The sequence below is a fragment of the Phaethon aethereus genome (genome assembly GCF_964289735.1).
Source record: "Phaethon aethereus genome assembly, chromosome: Z".
Lineage (NCBI taxonomy): Eukaryota > Metazoa > Chordata > Aves > Phaethontiformes > Phaethontidae > Phaethon > Phaethon aethereus.
In genome coordinates, this window is record NC_138577.1 from 25,479,387 (window position 1) to 25,487,405 (window position 8,019).

An 8,019-nucleotide genomic window follows, 5' to 3' on the forward strand; every position below is an offset into this window, starting at 1 on the left:
GGCTTGGGGAGGAGTGGCTGGAGAGCAGCCCGGCGGAAAGGGACCTGGGGGTGCTGGTTGACAGCCGGCTGAACATGAGCCGGCAGTGTGCCCAGGTGGCCAAGAAGGCCAACGGTGTCCTGGCCTGTATCAGAAATCATGTGGCCAGCAGGAGTAGGGAAGGGATCGTGCCCCTGTACTCAGCACTGGTGAGGACGCACCTTGAATACTGTGTTCAGTTTTGGGCCCCTCACTACAAGAAGGATGCTGAAGGTGCTTGAGCATGTCCAGAGAAGGGCAACGAAGCCGATGAGGGGTCTGGAGCACAAGTCTTATGGGGAGTGACTGAGGGAACTGGGGCTGTTTCATCAGGAGAAAAGGAGGCTGAGGGGAGACCCTATGACTCTCTACAACTGCCTGAAAGGGGGTTGTGGCGACGAGGGTGTTGGTCTCTTCTCCCAAGTAACTAGTGATAGGATGAGAGGAAATGGCCTCAAGTTGCACCAGGGGAGGTTTAGATTGGATATTAGGAAAAATTTCTTCACTGAGAGGGTGGTCAAACATTGGAACAGGCTGCCCAGGGAGGTGGTGGAGTCATCATCTCTGGAGGTGTTCAAACAATGTGTGGATGTGGCGCTTCAGGACATGGTTTAGGGGACATGGTGGTTCTGGATTAATGGTTGGACTTGATGATCTTGAAGGTCTTTTCCAACCTTAGTGGTTCTGTGATTCTGTGATCTGCAAACTTGCTGAGGAGGCACTTGATCCCACTGTCTATGTCATTGAAGAAGATTAAAGACTACTGGTCCCAATACAGACCCCTGAGGGACACCACTCATCACAGATCTCCATCTGGATATTGAGCCATTGACCACTGCCTTCTGGATGTGACCATCCAACCAATTCCTCATCCACCCTACAATCAATCTCTCTACAATTAGAGAGAAGGATGTTGTTGGGGACCATGTCAAAGACCTTACAGAAGCCCAAAGAGATGGCAGTGGTAGCTCCTTGTCCACTGCTGTAGTCATTCCATCATAGAAGGCCACGAGGTTGATCAGGCAGGACTTGCCCTGGGTGAAGACATGCTGGCTGTCTCAAATCACCTCTCTGTTCTCCAGGTGCCTTAGCATAGCTTCTACAAGGATCTGTTCCATGATCTCCCCAGGCACAGAGAGGGGAGGTGGACAGGTTGGTAGTTCCCAGGGTCCTCCTTGCTACCCTTTTTTTAAAATGGGTGCAATGTTTCCCTTTTTCCAGTCTGCAGGGACTTCACCTGACTGCCAGGACTTTTCAAATATCATGGAGAGTGGCTTGGCAACTACATCAGCCAATTCCCTCAGGACTCTGGGATGCATCTTATCAGGTCCCATAGACCTGTGCATGTTCAGGTTCCTCAGGTGGTCTCGAACCTGATCTTCTCTTCCAGTGGGAGGGACTTGGCTCTTCCAGTCCCCATCTTGCAGTCCATCCTCAGACTGCCAGTGAAGATTGAGGCAAAGAAGTCATTCAGTACCTCAGCCTTCTCCTTATCCATTGTTACCAGTTTGCCAGTCTTGCTCATCTAGCGGGGTACACTTTCTTTGACCATCCTGTTCTGGCTGACATACCTGTAGAAGCCCTTATTATTCTTTGCATCCCTTGCCAAGTTGGGCTCCAGCTGTGCCTTGGCCTTCCTGACCCCGTCCCTACCCAACCGGGCAGCATCCCTGTACTCTTCCCAGGATGCCTGTCCCTGCTTCCACTGCCTGTGCGTTTCCTTCTTGCCCTTTAGTTTGACCAGCAGGTCTCAACTCAGCCATGCTGGCCTCTTGCCTTCCTTTCCTGATTTCTTACACCTGGGGATCAAGAACTCTTGTGATCTCTGGAAAGTGTCCTTAAACATCTTCCAGCTCTGTTCTGCTCCCTTGTCCCTGAGGGCAGCTTCCCAGGGAGTCCTATTGACCAGTTCCCTGAAGAGCTGGAGTTTGCTTTCCTAAATTTCAGAGTCCTGACTTTACTCTTCGCCTGCTCCGTATCGCTCAGGACTGCGAACTCCACCAGTGCATGATCAGTGCAGCCCAGGCTGCTTCCAATCTTGACGTCACCAATTAGCTCACATGCGTTGGTGACCAACAGGTCCAGTATGGCATCCCCTCTGGTAGGGCTGTATTACCTGGCACAGGAAGTTATCCTCCATGCACTCCAGGAGTCTCCTGGATTGCCTACAGCTCGCCATGCTGCTTTTCCAGCCAATGCTGGGATGGTTGAAGTCCCCCAGCAGGACAGAAGCCTGCGACCCTGATGCCTCCGGTAGCTGGAGTGAGGCAGCTTTGTCAATAACTCTCCTTGATCGGGTGGCCTGTAATAAGCACCAACCACAAGGTTCCCTTTGTTGCCCAAGTCTCCAGTTCTTACCAATAAGCTTTTGACCTGCTCGTGGCTATTCTTCAGAGACAGTTCTTCACACTCTATCCATTTCTTGACATAGAGAGCAATGCCTCCGCCCTTCCTTCCTCGCCTGTCCCTTCTGAAACAGCCTGTAGTCATCAATAGCCGCACTTCAGTCCTGGGATTTGTAATGGCAACCAGGTTGCAGCTTTCTAACAGCATGGTGGTTTCCAACTCCTGTTTGTTGCTGCGTGCATTGGTGTAGAGGCACTTCAGCTGGGCTGTTGGCCAGGTCACCCTCTTAGAGGAACATTCCTTAGTTCCTTTGAGGTCTTTTGCTGGTGCAACTGGCTCAGGGCCCTCGCAAGCCCCCTGTCCTTCTAACCTTGTCTTGTCATCCCACAGCTTGTCACGGGCAAGCCCGATATTATCCCCCTCCCCCTTCTAGTCTAGTTTAAAGCCCTGTCAATAAGCCCCGCTAGCTTGTGAGCAATGACCTTCTTCCTCCTTTGAGAAAGCTGAATCCCATCCGATGCCAGCAAGCCAGGTGCCATGTAGGCCATCCCATTATGATAAAACCCAAAATTTTTGGTGACACCAGTCATGGAGGCATGTATTAATAGACTGGACCCATCTGTTTCTTCCTGTGTTGCTGCCCGCAACTGGAAGGACAGAGAAAAGTCATGTCCTTAACCTGGGCCCCAGGGAGGCAGCAGACTGCCCTAAGAGAAGGGTCTACCCGGCATATTGGACCTTCAGTTCCCCTCAGAAAGGAGTCACCTACAACTATAAACCCGTCTTTTCTTCCTCGTGGGAGTGATTGTGATGCGGGGGGTAGCTCTTTCTGACCTTGCCAACACCTCCGGTGTAGCTGGACCATCATCCACATCATCCATGGACTGTCCTTCCACGTCCAGAGCCCCATAGCTGTTGTACTGAGGCACCTGGGGAGGTGAGGTAGGGAAGGAGGGGGTTTGCCTGCCCCCTCGAGCATGGACGTGCCTCCATTTACTCCTTCCCTTTAAGTTACTGCCTTCAGCCTCCAGGGGATGGATACAGGACCCCCTTGATCTTGCCACCATGTTACCCTCTCAGAGGGTTAGTTTCTATGAGGTCTTTTGCTGACGTTCCCTTGTTGGCTCCTATTACCCCAGGAGCACCTGGCTCATCTGCGTAAGACTTCAAGTGCACTGCAGTGTAACCAGCACATCTCAGAGCAACAGGCTGAGGGCCCTCCCTAGCAACCCATCCCTCTAAATTTGGCGTGTCATCCCACAGATTGTCATGGGTAATACTTAGTTTAAAATAAATGATGGCACTCAATCATCTCAAGTAACCTTATGCCTCCGCTCTCCATCATTTATCAGCAGTCCTGGTTAACAGGGGAGGTCCCAGAAGACTGGATTCTTGCCAGTGTGACACCAATCTACAGAAGGGCCAGAAGGAGGATCCCGGGAACTACAGGCCTGTCAGCCTGACCTCTGTACCAGGGAAGATTATGGAGAAGTTCGTTTCGAGGGCGCTCACAGGGCTGTGCAGGACAACCAAGGGATCAGGCCCAGCCAGCATGGGTTCATGAAAGGCAGGTCCTGCTTGACCAACCTGATCTCCTTCTATGACCAGGTGACCCGCCTAGTGGATGAGGGAAAGGCTGTGGATGTTGTCTACCTGGACTTTAGTAAAGCCTTTGACAGCATCTCCCATAGCATTCTCCTGGAGAAACTGGCGGCTCGTTGCCTAGACAGGTGTACTCTTCGCTGGGTAAAGAACTGGCTGGACAGCTGAGCTGCTGTGGTGAGTTGTGGTGAATGGCATCCAGTTGGTGGCTGGTCACACACGGTGTTCCCCAGGGCTCGGTTCTGAGGCCAGTCTTGTTCAGTATCTACTGATGATCTGGATGAGGGGATCAAGTGCTCCCTCAGTAAGTTTGCAGATGATACCAAATTGGGTGGGAGTGTTGATCTGCTGGAGGGTAGGAGGGCTCTGCAGAGGGATCTGGACAGGCTGGATCGATGGGCAGAGGCCAACTGTATGAGGTTTCATAAGGCCAAGTGCAGGGTCCTGCACTGGGGTCACAGAAACCCCATGCAATGCCACAGGCTTGGGCAGGAGTGGCTGGAGAGCTGCCTGGTGGAAAAGGACCTGTGGTGCTGGTTGACAGCCAGCTGAATATGAGCTGGCAGTGTGCCCAGGTGGCCAAGAAGGCCAACAGCATCCTGGCCTGTATCAGGAATAGTGTGGCCAGCAGGAGTAGGGAAGTGATCGTGCCCCTGTACTCGGCACTGGTGAGGCCGCACCTTGAAGCCTGTGTTCAGCTTTGGGCCCCTCACTACAAGGACATGGAGGTGCTGGAGCATGTCCAGAGAAGGGCAACGAAGCTGGTGAGGGGTCTGGAGCACAAGTCTTACGAGGAGCAGCTGAGGGAACTGGAGTTGTTCAGCCTGGAGAAGAGGAGGCTGAGGGGAGACCCTATGACTCTCTACAACTGCCTGAAAGGGGGTTGTGGCAACGAGGGTGTTGGTCTCTTCTCCCAAGTAACTAGTGATAGAACAAGAGGAAATGGCCTCAAGTTGCACCAGAGGAGGTTTAGACTAGATATCAGGAAAAATTTCTTTACCGAGAGAGTGTTCAAACATTGGAACAGGCTGCCCAGGGAGGTGGTGGGAGTCACCATCGCTGGAAGTGTTCAAAAAACGTGTAGATGTGGTACTTCAGGATATGGTTTAGGGGGCATGGTGGTGTTGGGGTGGTGGTTGGACTTGACGATCTTAAAGGTCTTTTCCAACCTTAATGATTCTGTGACTCCATGATTCTATGTCAGGTGTCATGAAATGAGTTGTGATGCATGCTAATCAAACTCAGTTCCTCAAAAGCTGCTACCACTAGGAAGCTTATCTTCAGTCAGATGAATAGATACCTTCAGGGATTAACAAGAAAAATTCTCCAGTGAGTTAAATGTAGCACACCTCTATCCTGAAATGACCTTAACAAAAAAAAGGCAAGTTTATTAAAATTCATTCTTAAAGTTTTAGACACTTTTAATGAAAAGAACTCATTTTCTGGGCAACTCAAGTTGTTGCAGCCTATGAATTGTTTCCACTAACAGAGCCTTTTCTTTCAAGAAAACTTCACAGAACACCCACACCGACTCCAACAGTTCAGCATAAGAACCTCATGTACCACATAGTCCACAATATATTTGAAGGAAGAATACAGTAAGACCATATCAAGTGATACAACATTATTTTTCATTTAGCCTAGACATACAATTTTTCATCTGAGAATCTTTAGTTAAAGCCACAACACAGTCACTGGATATTGTATTTACTCAATTTCACAATTAAGTCAAAATCCTATGTAAAACTTACTCAGTCTTTTCAAATAATCCTTATAGTTAGTAATGCTTGAATGAGTTCTAATTGAGGAAATACTCCAATTACATATTGCGTAAGTCAGTATGCTAAAAACTAAAGTTCAGTAAAACTGGTGAAACAAGCTTAAATTTATAACTGAAGCAAATTTATATTTAGTATTACGTTATAATACAAATAAACCTCTTAGTGTACCTTTTACACTGAAGAGTTCACAGACAAATGCAACACTTTCACAGTTACTTCAAGTCATCTTAAATAACTTCCATTTAAGAACACTTTTATGGTAGCATTCCATATGTCACAATTAATTCTTTGTACTTCAGAAATATGCAGGAATGAGAATTTTTACTCTGCCCTCAAATGTAATGTTACAAAAAATTCAAACTGGTCACCTTGAACATTTTATAGTAGAACCATGCTCAGAGGCATGTTTAACTGAAGAAGAAGCCAGCTAAAATAAGGTTACAGAATCATAGTTTTTCTAAAGAATGCATGTCTTTTCTGTTAAAAATATTCCAGGATACGGTGTCTACCATGCTTAGCAGAACTTGTTCATATTTTTTAAAAAGAGCTATGAAGGGACAGTCAGCCATAACTAGGTTTGGGACTGCTCTGCAGTATGGGCTAAGCAGATGCTCAAGACAGAGCAGCCAGCTGTCCACTAAGCAAGAGTTTCAGGCTGTGAAGGATGAACAATTTTTAGTCCAGTAAGTGCAAGAAAATACCTTTTACTCTGTTGTAAGCTATTTCCAAATTTATCAGGTTGTCTGAAGAAAGAGTAAATATCCCATCTCAGTACCTATGTACATATGCAGGCATTGAAGCCCATTTCACAAACATCTAACTACTTTAAAGCTTAGTGTTCTTTCAGCTACTATTCAAGTCACTAGGCTTGCTGAATCTGAAGCTGCATTTAACACCATTTACGGGAATTTTAAATAACACGAGAAAACTACAAATAAGTGTCACTATGAGGAAGTAGTTACCTTAACTGCTTCCTCTTAAAGAAAAGTGCAAATGTACTAAATGATTTCTTTATACATTCTTGGCTTTACCCAAGGTATGTAGTAGTAAAACATCATAAAATTGATAACACTACAATAAAAGCCATAGACACAGATATTGGGATACTTTTTCTTTGCCAGGTGAGGTTCAGAGCTCTCACAGGTAAACATGCTCTTCAGCGTGGCAAAAATATCTTCTTCTGTGAAACAACACTGCTCACTTCCACTGTCTGGTTCTCCCAATTCACCTCTACTCCAGTAAGAAAAGTGATGATCTGCAGTTTTGATCTATTGGCCATGCTCTTTGCAGCTCCTCTACTGACATGAAGAGGTCCATGGCAAGGTTTCTTCAACTGGCAGTGGCTGTGCACTTAAAAGAGGGCAGAAAATTCTGGTGCGCATACCAGACAGATAAAATAGTTAGCAGAGTTGCATGTGCAGCAAAAAAAAATAGAGAGACATCACAAAGTCTTTGCAACCTTCTCTAAATTTAAACAGTGCTACACCCATATTTCATGGGTTTGTGAATGAGTAATCTTTGAAAATAGAGGCATTAGTGATAGTTCCATGTAGAAGATACAGTAAGAATTGAAAATCTAATTATGGAAGGTTTGTATCACATTTTACCACCTGCTCTTCTAAGTAAGAGTTATTATTAGTGTGCACTGCTTTTACATTGTGTTATTTAATATTTTAAGGCCAATACCTTAATCTGGAAGCATGACTTCTACGTAAGAGTACATTTAACAAGATTGACATTACACCACACTACTTTTTTAAAAAGTCTTTTTTTTTTTAAACTTCATTGGACTTCTTGAGGAGTAAGCCTAGTATCTAAAGGCAGATTATGTCCTCAAGCATGCACAAAACACTTTCACCTCAATATCACTATAGACTGTCCATAAAGAATTTAGCATGTGTACAATTAACAAAAAAACCCAACTAAGTCCTCCCTCCCAACTAGAAAATGACTAGCTAAACAATGACACAGCCCCCTAGCCCAACAACACTGTTCCCCATTCTTAGTTTTCTTTGCCCAGTTACGCTGCCTTCCGGTAACAAACAGGGAAGCTAATAAATAATGGGGGAAGCATTTTCTTTTTGTGGTGTATTTGCATGTAATTTTCAATGCCACCTTTAGATGAACGCATTCTTTAGATATTAAAGAGTAGCACCCTTTATTTCTGACTAATAGACAGAGCTGCCTATTCTAATAACTTGAGATGGATTTTGGGATAGTTTCCTGGGAAAGCATTTCTAAAGCACTCAAAATTTTTCTGACACCAATTAAC